The sequence below is a fragment of the Thermobia domestica genome, chromosome 4, assembly GCF_964235325.1.
Source record: "Thermobia domestica chromosome 4, izTheDome1.hap1.1, whole genome shotgun sequence".
NCBI classification, from domain to species: domain Eukaryota; kingdom Metazoa; phylum Arthropoda; class Insecta; order Zygentoma; family Lepismatidae; genus Thermobia; species Thermobia domestica.
This window is the reverse complement of record NC_137457.1, coordinates 181203937-181222999: the sequence shown is the minus strand read 5'-3', so window position 1 is coordinate 181222999 and position 19063 is coordinate 181203937. Positions and strand designations below refer to the sequence as shown.

At 34.3% G+C, this 19063-nt stretch overlaps 1 long non-coding RNA gene across 1 annotated transcript in view; it reads right to left on the bottom strand.

Annotated features, from left to right (window-relative positions):
* LOC145683412 (uncharacterized) overlaps positions 1–10489 on the bottom strand; it is a 106240-nt gene extending 95751 nt beyond the window's left edge. Inside the window, exon 1 of the long non-coding RNA XR_014131083.1 lies at positions 10471–10489. This is a non-coding gene — a long non-coding RNA (uncharacterized LOC145683412). The remainder of the gene's footprint in view (positions 1–10470) is intronic.
* Positions 10490–19063: the final 8574 nt, after the last annotated feature.

Genomic DNA, 19063 nt, shown 5'->3' with positions numbered 1-19063 from the left:
TACTGTTCGTGATAATATTTTCGTACTTATTAAAGGCCTACCTTCACAAAAAAAAAAAACAAATGTTCATTTATACTTTTATTTCTTCGTTGATATTGGTGAAAATTTACAGAAATACGGATTATTAGTAGGTACGCTACTCATATAAATTTTAAAATATTTGTACCGTATCAGTATCTAGTGTTTAATTTATGATGCATTTTATGGTAATTACACCTACATAAAAATACTTCAAACTTAAATGATGTAAGATACATTACAAATGACTATTTGAAAAAGAAACGAAATTTAGAAAAAAAAACGAGAGGCAATGTTTTTTTTCTTAAAAAACGTACATTTCTGAAAAAAAACGAACGTTTTTTCTATTTACAACACTATTTAGAATATCCAAAGTATTTACACAACAAACACTCTGATTTACTTTTCCAGAAAACATCTTTCCACCAGAATCTAAGCAATCAAAACTACTAACAACACTTTATAATAAGGAAAGATATGTAATTCACTATAGGAACTTAAAAATATATATGTCGCTTGGAATGGAATTAAAGAAAGTGCATAGGGTATTAGAATTCAAACAATCAGACTGGTTAAAGAAATACATTGATTTAAATACAAATATGAGAACGCAAGCTAAAAACAAGTTTGAAGAAGATTTTTATAAGCTCATGAATAACTCGGTATTTGGAAAGACTATGGAAAATATTAGAAAGAGGCAGCACATACAATTAGAATGTGATCTTGAAAGAGTAGAAAAATTAATTGCAAAACCTAATTTTGATTACAGAACAATATTTACAGAGAATTTATGTGCTATACATATGAAAAAGAGCGATTAACATTTAATAAGCCAATATATGTTGGTATGAGTGTATTAAAACTATCAAAACTATTAATGTATGATTTTCATTATAACACTATGAAGCCAAAATATGGAAACAATATAGATTTATGTTACATGGATACCGATAACTTTATATATGAGATTGAAACTGATGACTTTTATAAAGATATAGCAGAAATAGTTGACCAGTTTGATACGAGCGAATACAAGGAAAATAATATATATGGACTACCACTAGTAAAAAAAAAAGTAATAGGTAAGATGAAAGATGAGAATAAAGGTAAGATAATGACAGAGTTTATTGGATTGAGATCAAAGATGAATGCTTATAAAGTAGAAAATAAAGAAGAGAAAAAGCTAAAGCAGTAACTAAAGCTGTAATATCAAAAGAGTTGCAGTTTAATGATTATAAACAAAGCTTATTTAAAAATGTTAAAACGTATAAAGACATAAACCTCATTAGGAGTTATAAGCACGATATATATAGCATAACCATTCATAAACTAGCATTAGATTCATCAGATGATAAAAGATATATTATGCGAGATGGTATAAATTCATTAGCTTGGGGTCATTAATGGATAGAGTAAAAGTGTAATTATGAGTAGTGTAGTGTAGTGTAATTTTAGATGTAGGTTTTTAGATGTAAGTTTTTTATGATTTTAAATGTCATAAAAGCCTATTCAATCTCACTTTGGGTTATCCCTCTGTGTTAAAGTACAATAGCCAGTGGTGGATATAATATTTTTTTTCATAATTTTTTGGCAGTTAGGGGGTGCGGGGGAAAGGTGTCTGCAGAACATACATGTGTCCCCTACTTATGACAATAGGTCAAACGTACTATGCTGCCCACTTGAATCACATCCAACAATTTCAAACTGTTCAAAAAAACGAAAAAGAACATACATAATTAATAATCACTCACACGTATTAAACTTAATTAAAAAGAACTGAAATTAGTTATATCTGCGATGTATAACTCACTCACTTTCAAACCACGCTACACTATCAATCCACGCACAGCTTTAACACTCTATATCGAAAGCACAGGCAAGAGGCAGACACAAGCAACAGGAAAGAACTCAAGGCCAAGACATGTTATCCCCGTGAACGATAAGAATCAAGTCATCGCCTGGGAGAATACTCCGGCAACCGACAATTTGTTTTCCTAATTCAACGTCGCTAGATCTGAACATTTGTACTTTATTCTCTCATTCACTCTAATTTTTATTTAATAAAACCAAACATTTAACAAATGAAAAAAAGAGAACTATATTATTATTTACACTATCAATCTATAATATTATTTTTTTAAAAGTCCGCCATTATGAATGATTCCAAAGTAAGCATAGAACTAAATTTCTTCAGAATGAAAGTCAAAATACATAATTTAATTCTCTATTGACTCAAACTATAATGAAAAAGCAGATGTAGGATATTAATGTAACAGATCGTTACAGTAAGTAAATTAAAACTTTATCTGCATTAGTGAAGGTTTCTTACTTATGGTTTCTTGCCAAAATACTACTTTTGGTTTTCATTATGGTGCGTGTAGTTAATTTTGTCGTATTTTTCTCTTAGTTTCACTAGCTCCACTTGTAGCTGAGGAGCAGTCTGTAATTGGCGATCGCTGATTGTCCTAGGTTCGTACCCGTACATTAAAAAGAAGCTTGATCTCTTCGCTCCTAATTCGACGAAACTGTTTAAACTAAAAGAGATGTCAGGTAAATTTTTGCATGTCTCATGATTTCGTTGGACGAAAAATTTTTAAGAATTCTGTATAGCGTTATTCATGACCTCAACTAATCCTATATCCTGGTTGTTAAAAAGCAGCGCAAAACTTAAATTCAAAATTATATATTTCTGCTAGTTTTTAGTTTCTTCTCTGTCCGGATAGGGTGTTTGTCCAGATAAAGGAAACGAAAGGCGCCAAATTTTAAAATTATTTCTTCTAGTAAGAATTGTTCAATTGTATGTGCCGTTATACTATTAACAGCTTTCGTCAATATACAACGAGTGCTTGTTTCAATGGAAAGTAAAACGTATTTTAGTTTCCCTTCTTCGTGTGGATAAGGTCCTAAACCGTCAAAGATCCATCGTTCCCCTATGATGCCTGAAAGATGATGAAGGAGTTGTCCTCGATTTTTCGGGAGTTTCTTTAGGAGTTGACATTATCTGCAGTTCTTGATTCTAAAAACTGAGTATAATTTCATGTTTGGCATGTAGTACTTATTGAGGACGGTTTTATATTTCTCCGAAAACGCGAAATGACAAGCTGGCGGGTCTTTGTGAATAAATTCGAACGAATGTCTTGCCTAACTTTTCTGAATATACAAAAGATAATTAGTCGAAGTTCCGGATGTTTTTGTGTACGATAGAGTAGGTTGTCTTTTAATCGAAAATAATTGGCTTCTCTCATGATAGAATTTTCTGTCTCGGTTAATTTCTTTGCAAAGCTGCTATTATGTCAGCGTATGCGTCATCTTTGTCCTGTTCTTCGCGTAAGTTCTTCATAGATCCTTTGAGAAAAAAGTCTAGTAAAAAGGGCGTTCTCAGGAATCGTACTGAACACCGCATCTACTCGTATATTGCGAAAATAAAGTGAAAAAGATATTGTTCCAATTTAAAATCTAATTAGTACTATATCCTTCAAAGTCAGAACTTTGTTAGCGATGTATTTTATACGAGTCTGAAATGGTATTAATTTAAAATTTGAAGATACGTTTCGTCTAGACCACAAACTAAGTCTATATCCCGTGTCTATTATTACTGGTAGATTGCTTGAATTTACTCTAATATTAAGTAGTAGTTTATTATTTTCTGTCTCCAGCTTAACATGTTTTCGGTGATCGTTATAGGTTCCATGGGTAAAAATATTGCCATCCGTCTCCCTAAAAGTTTCCGCTGTTGCTTGTTCTTCTTGAATGTGATTATTATTTGATTGTGGTGGTTTCTTTTGGCGTTCGCCGACTTTTCTGACATGGCCTGCGAGTCTTGACATTGGCCTACAAGCCCATGTGTGCGTTTTCCCAGTTGGAAATTTTTGGATTATTTCCAAACGTAGATGCACCGTTCTTCTTAACATATTGAGCATACAGATTCTTTATCGCCCTATATAAAATAACTTATTTTTTCCGCCACCGCTATTCTTTTAGTTGGTATTCTGACGGTGTTTTTCCCCATTATTACGTCTGGAACTAGTTTTCATAGCATCCTGTGTCAACATTACTTCGGCCATTTGGTTGTCTAGTTTAGTGAGATCCGTGTGAAGAGGTTGTGAGGGAGAATTGACTTTGGTGGGGGTGTGGATTTGAAACTTCAGGTTGGGTGGGAGTTGAGTGTGGGGGAAATATTCTGCGATGGAAGTGCAGAAGGTAACGATTGTGAATAAGAAGGAGCAGGTTGGGTGTGATGCACAGTAGAAGTTGGTTGTTGTACATATGTTTGCAAATATGAATGATGATTCGTTTGGTTATAATAATTGTACAAAGGAGAGTTAAGGGGTAGTTAGGTCGGCCGATAAAGAATGAATTGCCTGCAACAATTCCACATAATCCCTCTTTGTCATGAGGTCCTGAGCCTTTTCCAATTCATGAAGCCGATAATGCAGCCGCTGGACTGTTTGAAAGGATTCCAGCGCTATCTTCTGTAGTAAATTTCTTTGTAACCCCAATGAAAGAAAATGGATCTTCTGTTCATCCAAAGCATTTGGAATTTGCAGTCTAATGGCCCTTAATTTCCTTAAGAAATATGAATCGACCGACTCATTTTCGTTTTGCTATATTTGGAAAATTTCTAATTCTGCTCATTCTGCCTAATTCTGCTGGTAAATTTGGACGAGACAAAGAGATTAATTTGGCTCTGAGTTCATCATAATTTAGGGTGTTAAATTGATTCTGATTCTGCAATTGCGAAACAAGACCAAGAGCTACATCCTGTAAATACATCGGGAGAATTTATTTCTTCTTATCGGTGGTCCATGCCTGAAGTAAAGCCAAAACATTAAATAACATGAAAAATCGCTCCTGGTCGTCCGTACTGTGGCCAGAATATCTAGTTAGATGAGGAATATTAACAGGTATACGGGAGCCAGATTGTGACATATTATATTCACATTCTTTATATGTATTTTTTCCAGATCTAGTTGTCGGCATAAATAAATGCCAGTCTATAACTAATCAATTTACCGCTAAGAAGGTACATTCGCTATGTATTCCCCTTGGGATTCATCTAAAATTGATTTACGTGCAAAGCTCTCCGTGGCCCAAAGTATATTGTAGTACTTTACCGGCCCATACGAGTAATTTGCATATTTATGGGACTTCATATATCCGGAATTCATACACAACAATAACGCTTGTCACAAAATTGCTTTTAGTTTCTTTAGTTGTAACTGATCATGAATGTGGGCATATGGAAAACAAATTGGATCAAGTACTGCTTTTCTGACACGTTTTATCCACACCAGCCGCCATCTTGGATCTGGAATATGGAATTAAACTTTCAAAGGGGAAAAGGTGCATGTGATACATCAAATGCATACACAATTTTCTCTGAAATTCATTGGTGTACTACATTTTACGGTAGCTTGTACCATTTGCAAGATATTGCATATTAAATGTGAGACTTCAGAAATTCAACCATTTGAAAAGTTGCGCATGGCCCCGTATGTATAAGTCATCTCTTACGTGATTTATTGTTGACGAAATATTTTCTGAACGTGCATACATACAGACACACAGACGTAAACAGGGTATGGTAGATCTTCACCAAAATCAGGTGGTATATAGATTTACATTAGGCATTTTGTTCGTAATACAATACTTCCTTGTTATAATATAACATGAAAGTAATAACAATCACTCACAAAAATGTTGTACGATTATGACACCAATGTTATATAAAGTTTGTTTATACCTACAGCACTTTTTCAGTTAGAAATTGATTTGATTGGTCAACATCAAAAACGTAAGTGTAACTGATGTTACTCAGCAATGTTTATTCGCGAAGTGAATAGAGGGATTTAGCAAGTAATATCTCACAAATGGTACAAGCTACCGCAAACCTCACTACACCAATGAATTTCCGAGAAAATGTTATATGAATTTGATGTATCACATTCACCTATTCGAATTTGAAAAAACGAAAGTTGAATTCAATGTGGCGAATGCAAGATGGCGGCTGGAATGGATAAGAGGTGTCAGAGAAGCAATACTTGATCTAATTTGTTTTGCATATGACCGCATTCACGTTCAGTTACATCTAAAGAAAATAAAAACAATTTTGTGATCGACCGTTATAGCAGCGTATGATTAAATTAATGGTATATGAAGGCTCATAAATATGCAAATTATCCATTTTGGCCGCTAAAATTAGTACAATACACAGTGAGCCTTAGATAACTTTGCATTTAAATCAATTTTACATGAATCCCGATGGTTCACTTCGCGAACGTACCTTGTGAGAGTGATAAGAGTGCATAACACAATACGGGTATTATCTTTATATAATCCTGCTTTCATAACAGTAATACTGTACTTTCAAAACTTTCTAAGTCCGTATTCGTGAATGAAAAGAACGCCTCGTAGGAAAGTCTTTTGTAGAGGCCGTAAATAGACGCCTACGGATCTAGAATGTTAAATTAATTCAGTTTATAATGGTAGAGCAATTAATGTACTCAGGATATGGACTTCACTTTCACTCTTTTATTATAAAAGGTCTTAAATACAAAAATTATAATAAGTAGTTCCTTTAACATATTGGGTTAGAGTAAGATAGGAACCCAGTGACTAAGCGTCGTGGGCTTGTGCAGGTGAGGTTTCTCTTGATGGCCAAATGTCGTTAGAGAAAGTAGGAACCCGGTGACCAAGCGTCGTGAGCTTCAGGAAGGGTACCTTTCAGTGCCAAAGCGTTTTGAGAGGCGTTTTAGGTGGTTCGATCAACCTGGACAGATTGATGCTCGATGGTGCGTGCTGTTCTCTTTTATCCCGGAGTGTCGGCTGCCATCGCTGATGTCCGTCTTGCCGACTGCTGGTGAATGTGGGGAACTCGACTTCGGGTCCGTCGTCTGCGAGCAAGTGTTAGTACACATGGTTATTGCACTTTATGGAGACATGTGGAACCTTACAGTAGTTTTTGAAACACAAGATTTTATTTAAGATTTAAAGTAAATATGTATCAAGCAAAATTGTGTTTTGAAAGAAAATTCTTTTTCTGAATATTTTTAACAAATGTTTGGTGGAGGAAACAAAATTCTATTTCTAAAAACTCAATGTTTTATTAAAACTTTTGTGTATGAAACAATATCTAAGTATTGTGTTTTCAACGACAAATTATGTTTCGGATTTTTTTTTTAAAAATGTACGAAACAAAAATCTGTTTTCAAATATCGAAATTGCTCCTATGAATTGAATCGATTTATTCTGATAAAAGTTATATAGTGCAAGCAACACTGAAAATACGAGCGACCATTGTTACCAATTCATTGTTGTAGTATCACAGGCGCTGGTTATAGCTTAACGTAAAGTCAAAACGATATGAAGATAACTAGGTTTATACTTAGATGTCTTCCAACATACGGTCTGATATTTTTTCACCCTTAAATAAACTCACCTAAACAATAGGGTTGTGTTTATATCATAGTTATAGGTTTAAATTCAATCCCTTAGCACTGCATTATGAGTCAGCAAGGTTTCCTTCAAGGTCAAAGATTGGTGAAAGTCGTAGACGAAAGAAAATTAAATGGTAAAAGATGATAACACAAACCTAAAATTACCTTTTCAACATCATGGCTACAGTATATGAAAAAAAAAATATTTCTAGAACCAGTCGCACAGAGAACAAACTAAACCTTCTCAATTTACACAGTGGCCGAGTAGCAGACTCTTTACATTTTATGCGAGAGATCCCTGGTTGAGTCCTCAGCCAAATAAAATTATGATGTCTCTATCTGTTTATCGTTCTCATACCGCCATTTTTATTTGTCATCATCATCTTCTCCCTTAGCCTCGATGGCATAATCATTAGTTTTTGTATATAACGTAGTAAGTACAAGGTGAGTGTCACAATTTAAAAACAAACCAATACATATTTAATGCATCCATGTTCATTTTGTTATCACCAGTGAAGAAAAATTTAAGGAAAACTACTTACCATATCAAATTTGACATTTTTAACTTAAGGGAATGACCTTATGTGCACCTTCCAAAGGATACATGTCCATAAAACATATAGTGTAATACGGCCCTTAAAAGGGACGTCAAAAACCTCCGAATTTCACAACTTATATCAATAAAATGGAACAAGATTCCTCCCGAGTTTAAGAAGAAGAGTGTACAATTGTACACATCATACAACCATATCAAGTGATATGTTCTCATCAAAGTTGATAGGATGGGTGTAGGAAATCCGAAATTGATGTTTTTATACCCACCAAAGGAAATCTGTAATTAATTAGGGTGGGAAATACATACACCCTGTACTCTATCATTGTACATTATAAGGTAGGAACAGAGATAACAATCTGCAAATTCCATATTCTTAAAAGGGAACGACATAGACCCCTAGGTGGGACGACCCTATGAAGGCGGAGCACAAAATCATTTCAACCACAGGGGCAGAGCAAAAGCCTACGTTACCCAGATGGGGCGTGTCCTAATTTCACGTGACTCCATGATTTCATACCACGTGATCCCAAGAAGAAAGCTAAGGTGGGCGGCCAGGAGTTACACTTCAGGAAGCGCCAAAATTGAAATCAGATCACTTCATTACAACTTTCAAGAATAACACTTTGTGTTGATGACTCTCCACCTATCTTACTACGGTCGTCGGACTACAAGGGACTACGAGAACATTGAAGATGAGAAATAGTTGTCTGTATAGGTGATATTCATATATATAGTAATAGTCATTGACTGATAAACCAAAATGCGGTTACATTTCAATTTTTGTTATTCTTTGTTATTACGGATTGACAAGTCTTACTTATCCAAAATAAGAGTACTTAAAATGAGAGTGGATGTCCTGATCTGCTTATTAATTATATCTAAAATATAGGATTTTAAAAGAATATGTAAATAGGTTAAAATGCCGGGCTTTGATGAGTGCGAATTTGAAATGCTTCTTTCTTTCCTAAACATCTACAACGAATTATGGATGTGGATCCGCAAAGACGGACTCCCTATATCCTCTCTCTTGATAGCCGCGTGCAGCTGGAGAATGTTGTTCGGAGAGTACATCGTGTAAGTAGGTTTAGGTTCATGGGGAACGTTATTAAGCCACTTAACGGACCAGCATCCTGCTTGATTTGACTTTTGCATTCGATACATTAGAGGAGCATTATAACTATTTCTGGATACCGTAGAATAGATAAGTTATGATGATAAACTTCAAACTTATTACTTTGGGGTTTGTTTATTAGGTAATCAAAACATGTTCTTGTTTCAACACTTCATTCCAGTTTAGGGTTGGAAGTAACCTCCAAGTCCAATAACTTAATTATATATATATATACCGAAACCAAAGCTATAAGTGGCATACATTCTTCATCTAACGTCGGATTTTACAACCAAAATTACTAAATTATCCTTTGAAAAGATTGAAGCAGTTATCTGAGGATCGACACATATAATAACGAAAGAGGTTGGTAAAATGTTGAATTCTTGTCAGGGAGGAATAAAATACACTCAAAATTACCGTTCCCAGAAAGTCATGCATTCACATAATCGTAGTGTGATAATACTATATCTATTGACTGTAATATAGTACTTCTGTTCTGCAAACTTGGAATTTGAGGAAATGGTTCTGAGAAGGACAACATGAATATTTTTTAAGTCACCACTGAAGTAATATTGCAAACTTGATCTAACTTGTACTCTAATTCCGTATGTTAATTCTAAAATAGCATGCATTACTCTATTCATTGACGATCCTTAAGGATTAAGACTTGAGCTAATTATTTGTAAGGAATCTAGGAAATCCTGAGTTAGGTCAGTTATGTTTCTATAAGCGAAAAAAATGTCCTACCCGTCAAAAATCGATCGAATTTTTCTAACATTAAAAATACACGATGAATCGTCCTGGGGCTTCACATTTGGATTCTGTGTTAAAAAATGCATCGAATCCATTTCCTGGAGTACGCTACATAGAACTTTTTTCTTCGTATGGCTGCGTTGCATGTTCAAAGTAATTCAAAATTTTGCCCACAACAACTAAAGATGGTCATTTGTCCTGGAGTTTCGATGGATGGAATCTCAGTGACAAAATATATATCCAACTCATACAATGGGATATAGTCCACAGAACTTGTATTTTCTCCGAGTGGCTGTATAATAATTGTAAGCACACGAGACATTTTATGCTGCTAATGTAGAGGTAAAAAAACTTTCAAAATAAAAAGGCGGTTCAACTGAATATTTTAACTAGATTGAATTTTACTAACTGTATAAATTGTAAGATATCAATCTGAAAACAAGCAATATACCTCACTAATGTCAACTCATACTATTGAATAATGTACTAGTTTTGAAATTAGCTTTGAACACAATAGTCAACAGTGTTAATATTCTACAAAATACTCACATTTTTAGTATAATTATTGGAAATACAGTATGAAAATATGTACTTACAACTTTGCAGTTTGTAGCTGCAACAAATAGGGATATATGCTTAAGTGTAATTGATTATTACTAATCGTAACATTGGTAGAGTTTATTTTTATTACGTGTAAAATACCTGTGATAATATATTTTTTGAGGTGCTCATATTTGCTTAATTTATATTTATAAAAATTCATGCAAATAATATTAACTTATCTATCAACATTCCTATTGCATATCATTTAGTTCTGCAATATAATTTTCAATAATTCTTGGTAATTTAGGTAGAAGAAGCTCAGATACTTTCAGATCGCAATAATACAAGTTTTATTTCGCAGTTAGCTGTGTCGAAGTGTCAAAGGTGAGATTCAAACAAATTTTACATCTGCAAAATGATTAGAAATTCATTCTCTTTTTTTTAAATAAACACAAAATGAATGATGTTATTTATATATAAGATATACAATAGTATCAAGCTTTAAGATGAAATTGGAATAAATATAAAAAAAGTTTCAACATCGTTATTGAGTTGTTATTATTAGTATATTATTCTCGCTGTAATTCCTTGTATTTGGATCTTGTGTTTTCAGCTCAATTTTCTATGATTATAAGTATTTGTACCTTTAACTGTTCATAATGATTTTCCGAAATATACTATTGGATTATATGTAGCATGCGGATTAAAGCAAAAATAAATGGTGTGTTTAATTTAATACTAAACCTTAATTAGTTTCCTACAGTCTTAGAGAAACGAACATATGAATAATTGTGAAGAATTTTAATTAAATCATAAAACTTCATTCATCCAACCCTTACAGCTTTTGCAGCCGACAGATAGGTGAACGAAATATTTCAAAACACTTTTATTTAAGAGGTGAGATAGGGAACGTTTTTTTTAAATCACGTATAGTAAAGCTATTGTAATAAAAACGATAGTTCTGTATTATTACTATATAATTTTTACTAGAGTACATATAAGCATGTGTCTGTTTTAAGAATATGATAATAGTGCTTCTTGTGTGATATGTTCAAACAATTCCTTGAATTATTTATTATTTTAGCTAAATGCATGTCTCGAAAATTTATAAAAATGAAGTACGTAACTAGAAAGAGAAATATGTTTTAATTATTATAAAATTCGAAACACATCTTAGATCATATTCCGAGTACAAATGTAACACTAACTATACGTGACAATTTACAATCAGGGTGGACAAAAAGAGTTCTTTTTAAAAAAAGGAACGATACACGATTAAAACAAGATTTTTTTTCAAAATTTTTTCAAAGTGTTTTAACTCACTCAAGTAAAAATATTTTAAAATTTTGAACAATAAGTAGGGAGTACAAATAAGATATATATTTTTGCCTTATTCTTTCTGTTGTTTTGTATTTAATTCTTTTGCAACAGAATTAACATTTCTTACAGAATTAAATTATTGCACAGAATTAAGTTATTTCTTTATAAATACAAATTTTTGTTGCGTATTTTTCTCTGCTATTACTCAGAGCGAACATCTGTTCTCGCGACTGCTCGACTTCTATTCGTTTATGTCTCTTAAGTTGACCTCAATATTCAAAAATCTAGTGAACAAAGATTTCCCCTTTCCAGGCAAGATAGGAATAACTGTGTTTCTTACATAACACGCGTTGATGTTCGTTTATCCCCCCAAAGTTGCCCTGAAAGTTCAACAATCTCGGTAAGACTGATTCCCCCTTCTAGAAAACAATGTAGTTACACTATTTCTTAGTTACCACCTGTTCTAATTAACATATATATACCACCATATTATTAAAGCTATTATTATCAACATTATTAGTATTATAATCTTAGGGCCAAAGTGCGACTTTTGCACCTGCTTCATCTTTCAGCACGTCACTAAAATTGGTTTCGAGTACCACATTTTCGAGCTCTTTATAAACTCGCGTTTTGAGCTCTGGAGGAAACCTTTTCCCTGGTTCAGACAACAATTAAAGTGGTAATATTTGGACGCTTTCTGCATTGTCTTAAGTAGACCTATCCCAGAACTTCGAGTAACTCTTGGTACATCCTGCCGTCTCTCTGTTACCTGGAGGTCTCCATACCTCATTCCTGTTGGCTAACTTTGTAACACGTTTCTGAAAGCTTGGCGACAGCCCTGGGTCTACCCATAATTGCTGGTAGGCTTAGGAAACTCACGATCAAAATCTGTCTTCGTCAAACTTGGCATTCTGTTTCTGCAAGCTTGACTACAGTCTGGGCATAGCGCCAGAAACTGCTAGGCAGCTTAGCAAGATAGTTGGTGAGGTTCCCTTACTATCGTATTTGTAGCGGTCTCGAATAGACAAAAGGCTCATTTCCTAGCGAGCCCGTAAATCGCAGGTAGACCAAATAGTTACACCTGTATACCTTAACGTTGTACTAGGACTGACTCGTTCCCTCCCATTCCAGTGAAGTTTTTCTTCTGTTTCATGATTTAGTTTTCTTTTCTATGTGTATGTGTTGATTGGGAGAAACCATCACGTAAGTTAAACATTCCTTTGTATACGTTTTCTAACACGCTGCCCCCAGGCTCCTGAACTTGTATTATCAATAAGACTAATAAATCGCAGGCGTCCTGCAAGGACCACATGCTTGTGTTTGCTTTAACAAATCGTATATTGTTGGCTATGAAGCTTTAATCGAGATAACGTCCATCTGTTTCTTGAATGTTTTTGTTGGGTGAGGCCAGCGCTACCCTGTATAACTAAGAAACGATTAAGTTTCGTTGGAAGCTGAGTTTGTGTTCCATATTCTAACTCTGCCGTTAGAGCTATAATTTGTAGTTTGCATAAACGAAGTATTTTGATTCGTTACTAAAGTCTCTTGTGTGGGTGCCGATCTAAGCCAACGCGTAGCATTGGCCTGCCACATAAATTTCGTGACAGAAATTGAAAGCCCATGAACATCTTTAATATAATTTGAACTATCTCAGGATATCCTAAACACACTTATTATATATTGAGCAACCTTTGGTAGCCGTAATTTTTTTAGTGAACTGTGCTAAGTGCATGTATATTACCAAAGTTGTGAAATTTATTGTGTGCTGAAATTTTCCATCTGTTCTAACTTTCATTCCATCCTCTCTGGCGAAGCGAAAAATAGAAAACTACAATTTTATTGTTTATCTGCCTGCTCACAGTATCGTAAAACCACAAGCACATAAGTGAAGTGAATGTCGTACTAGTTAGGTTTAATACACGTAAGTTTTTCGTAATTAGGCTATATGATTTTAAGCAAGGTAAAGTTGATGAAACCAATCGTGCATTTCGATTTAGAGATTGTGTATCATAACACATTTCTCTGGGAAACAATTGTTGCTCCAACTTACGAGCTTTTACAAAGTCGAAGAGGTTTATTTGTTTAATTTGTTGTTACTAGGCACGCAAAGTTATATGAATAAGTGCAAAGTGACAGAAGTCGGTTCCAACTCAGAAAATTCTTAACAACCCGAATATTGTAATGCTTATCACGTGATTCAAGTTATTCCTGAGTCATTTCTTTTGATTGTTCTAAGTTAACACTATTTATTGATAGTTGTGAAATTACTATAGGGCTTTTACCCCCAGATTAGCTTGTATTGATGAAGTTCATTAAGTCAAAGACTTTAAGAATAACCACATTATTTTAGTCAGAGTAAGAACAGATTGTTGGAAAACAATTAAAGAAATTTTAGATGAGAATTATGGTAAACATAGAACTATTGATTATTATGCTTGTTTATTGTTTTCTGCCATGCAAGGCGAAAATGAAAGTATTAGCTCATGGTCTAGCAAATTGGATATAATTCGAGATGATCTGAAATTTCTTAGTTGGAAAATTTGTACTGTAACTGAAAGAGCCGGTGATCACTCATTGATCACTTGGAAAAAGCTTTCATTCCGCTAATTAGGGATTCTCGCATTCAAGTACAGATATAAGTGCAGATGAAAATAAACTCGTTCGTTTAGTTCATTTCGCTCTTGTTGAATAGACGTAAATTTTCTTTCAGCGACGAAGGCCGTTTCAATTTAGAAATGAAGATAAGGCAAGATTTTCAAACCATAGTGATTATAAGTCAGATAAGAAAGGAAACAGGAAGGTTTCCCATAATAGTTCTGAACGTAAACCCGAAAATTCCCATGGGTCTTTTAGTCTTCGTAACGATAGAGCTAAATTTAATAAAAAGGTTCATTGCTTAAAACATTACGAACATACATTGGATTATCATGATAATGATCACCACAAATTTTATAAGGGAAGTAGTAATACAATTGATCGTTCCAATTATTTGTGCTGTACGCTGTACATACATGTTTTATTGTCACAAAAGAAGTACTCTTACTTTTGTTAACAAACGCAGCCATGATCACACCAAAGAGTACAACAGTTCTCATCACCTATAAACACGCAAGCACTCTCCTCGTCTCCCTCAATGTCGTCCCAGCGCGTAGTCCTTCTCCGCGCCACCATCTGTGTCATCGCCCAGCATGTGATCGTTATCCGTGTTGCTCTCAACGTCGCCTTGCACATAGTCCTTCTACAAGTAGACCAGAGTATATTTGTCCTCAGCGCCGCACACCGTGCAATCCTTCTCCACAACGCCAACCAAATGATGTTTCGCCGCCTCGCCATCCCTTCATTTGCACGCATATATGTAAGTTATGAGATAAATGTCGCGCTGAACACAGCACTAAGGCACAATCGTACCATCAGAATAAATATTCGTTGGGTGGTTTGTCGAAACGCAGCTTTTGAAAAGGTAAAGTTTAAAAAAATCATATTGATTGTAGTAAATATTAAAGTGATGGAGTTAATAAGTTTTTTTTTTGTTTTTCAGAGCAAACAAATAACTGCTGCACGGAGGTGATACCACAATCTAACCGACCTGACATTCATTCAGGTAAGTGGGATTGAATTGGACGTTACGACCGACTATGGCAATGTTGCACTAAGACTATAATTGATGAAAAAGGTAAAGTGAAAATATGTGTTATTTGAATAAAATTTATGAAATGTTAGACGTAAACTCAGACCTTTCTCTAGTCAATGCTGGTCACATACGTGAATGAATGTTGAAGAAGATTTATAGATGTGAGTCTACTCCAGCGCATGTATTTAGTAACATTCATGCTCATTCTTTAGAACTTAAACTAGAAACAGGTGAGAACATTGTAACTCATTCTTTTCAAGTAATACGTAGTGATTTATTACCTAATAATGTAACAGGCATAATAGGTCGAGATTTTCTTCTCAAACATATTTTCTTTAGTTTTATATCAACTACAAGCCGAATTGAAATTAGCTGTAAACACCAGAATGAAAGTCTCTGCAGGTGGTGAAAAACTAATTGATATAAAACCAAGAATGATGGAATAGGACGTTTGTCCAATCGTATTAGGTAGATGGTGTATTCCTACCTGATGCAAAAGTGAAAGCATCTAATAACTAGTATTTTGAATTCGATTGATGATGAAGGTATAAACTTCTCAAGTTTATTAGGTTTTGAACCAGTAAGTGATATGACGAATTATCTTGTTCCTTATGTAATAAATAAGTCTGACAATGTAAATCAAAATAAAAAAGTTCAAATCGCGCTTAGAATTGCTTAAGAAAAACTTTCAATTAGATCATTCCAATCTTGAAGAGGAGACATTAATATTAGGACATTGTGAGGAATATCATTAATTATTTAGAGGGGACAAGCTCTCGTAGACAAATGTGATCGAAACGAGGTACCATTGTAATTCGGAAACCGTACCGTATTCTCGAGGTACATAAACAGAACTGCAGAAGTGAATTGTTAAAATTTTAGATAAAGTTATAATTTTTCAAAGCGAGAGTTCTTGGAATTTACCCATACTGATAGGGCTGGAAGAGATGGATAAATCTAGTAAACCGAATATTCGTATATGTTCCGATTTGCGTACGCTAAATCAGATTACAGTTAGAGATAGTTTTCCCTTGCGAATACTATTGACAGCTAAGATCAATAAGGGCAATCTGAGTACCTTACTACTTTAGATTTAGCCAGCTAGCACCAACAAAAAAGAATCAAATCTGAGACTGTAGTAACTCCTCCTTGAATACACCACATGGTCATTATGAGTATAACTGACTGAGAATTGGATTAAGCGGTGCGCCGAAAACTTTTCAGACAACCATGAATATTTTTCTATACGGATTCCAAGAATTTAGATGATTGTTTTATATACCTAGATATAACCTAGAATCAAAGGAATACTTGTCACGATTCAAACTAGAAACTGATAAGCTTCCAACTTACAATCTCGAACTCAGATCGACAAAGTTACAATTCCTTAGAAAATGTTACGTATATTGGACGAAAAATTACAAATTGAGGACTTAAACCTGAAAAATTGTTGCATTTTCCTTAACCGAAAAATGTCAAGCAGTTCCGTGCATTACTAGGACTGAGTTCTTACGACCGTAGGTTTGTCTACGGCTATAGTAATATAGCAGAACCTCTCAACCTTCTGCTCAAGAAAGATATTCTATGCAATTGGGGAAAGATGCAATAACTAACTTTCAAAATTTGAAGGAAAATTAGACATTACTTTTTCTTTTTCAATATTTTGTTATTAGTTGTCTTTCGTTATTATTTGTTACAGCCCAGAAGTCGCAATTGCTGCTATTTTGTCTCAGGACCAAATTGGTTAAGAAAAACAAATCGCCTATTGTAGCCGTACCCTCAATACAACTGAAAGAAATTATTCCACAGCCGAACGTGAATGAGTTGCAATAGTTTGTGCGTTCAAAATTTCCCCCGTACGTGCTTAGAATGAAATACCTTTGTGACAGATGATAAATTTTTATTTTGGGTGTTTAGTGTAAAATACTCTAGAACTCAACTTTTGAGATGGGGAATCAGATTAGAGGAATGTAACAATAAAATTGTTTACAAAGAAGCAGCCGTAACACTAATGCTGATGCACTGAGTCGTATTGCTTATGTACATCAAGAAGTACAACCTTTTGCTCCTGAGGAAGAAACGAAATATAGGATATGCAAAGTCTTTAACAACCGTCCTGTCGGCGGCCATCAAGGTATCCATAGACTGAATAAAAATTACGGCTTACCTAGAATTAAATAATATCGATACGAAATCATGGAAAAGAATAAACTTGGACTTTGAAGAATACATCAATAAATATGAATCTTGTCAAAAGAATAAACTCACACATACTAATTTCAAACTTCGCATTATTGTCTCAAGCACTAGTGATGTAATCTTTGAGAAATGCGCTTTAGATAAAGTAGGACTGTTAAGGGGAATTCTCTTATAAACATACATCATAACATGTCAAGACGAACAATTGAAATATTTTTTAACCATTCCCCTACAAAACGAAGATGCTAAAATAGTAGCAAAAGACTTTGTTAAAAACGGTTTCTATATTCTCTGTACTCCAAACCATCTTATCCGATCAAGTTATTAATTGCATGAGCGATGCCTTGAAAAAAATACGCGGTATGTTCCAACTTAAAAAAATTACATCCCAGTGCATTTCACCCTCAAATCAAATTTGTGGAACGACTTTATAGATTAGTAGCTGAGTATCTGACGCATTATGTGCACGAATACCAATTGGGCTAGGACTTCTCTTTTCAATACGTTTGTTTTACAACACAACTGCGCATTCACTAACTAAAGCAAAAATATAGGCGGGTTGCGTGCGCACCTTACAGCTCGCTGTTGTCAACTCTCCATTGTCATGTGCCACCTCCTTCCCCTCCTGTTGCAGGAGTAAGCAGACGACAGCCGTTTACCTAGCCATAGCTCAAAGACTGCGATCTGCCGTAACCAATATTCAACACGCGCGCGAAACATGAAACCTTGAGTGACTGAGCAAGACAAATGTAAATATGGCAAGTGCGCAGGTTGCTAGTTGGCTGTTGCTCTCTCCACCCACTTTTTGTTGCGCGCGCAACCCGCCTATATTTTTTGCGTTTGCTTTAATATATCTATATATATATCTCAAAAGTTTATGTATGGCCGGACAGCTAACATCCCATGTATATTACAGAAACATACAACTGACATTTATCACTGGTATGATTATTTCAATACACTCAAGAAAAAGGTTCAGAAAAGTTTACGAGTTTGCCAAATCAAAACTCAAATAATCTAATTTTAAAAACAAAGAACAATATGATAAGTCTGCCTCTCATAGTGAATAACTGTTTAAACTATGAGATCAAGTTATCCTTAGAGATTATCAGTTAGAATAAGACTATTCAAAAAATTAGAATCACTGCGGTTCGATATATAATAAGTTAAACATGCTAATTGTACTATTGAAGTTAAAAGAAAATTATTAGTGGTTCATGCTAATAGTTTAAAATTGTTTTATTAGATAATTTAGTTTCCATTTTTCACAGCTATCAAGATTCATGTTGTTTCTTCGCTTGCTCACTGGGTGATATTTCTACCGATTATCCAGACAGCAAATATCACTAGCTCTCAATTCATCCTTTAACTAACACTGTTGTTATATGCAATGACATCTTAGAATAAGCAATGTTACACAATAGACAATGGAACCATAAAACCTTGATTATCTTTCCGATAACGAAAATACTCTTCACCGTGAGTCCACCTACTTG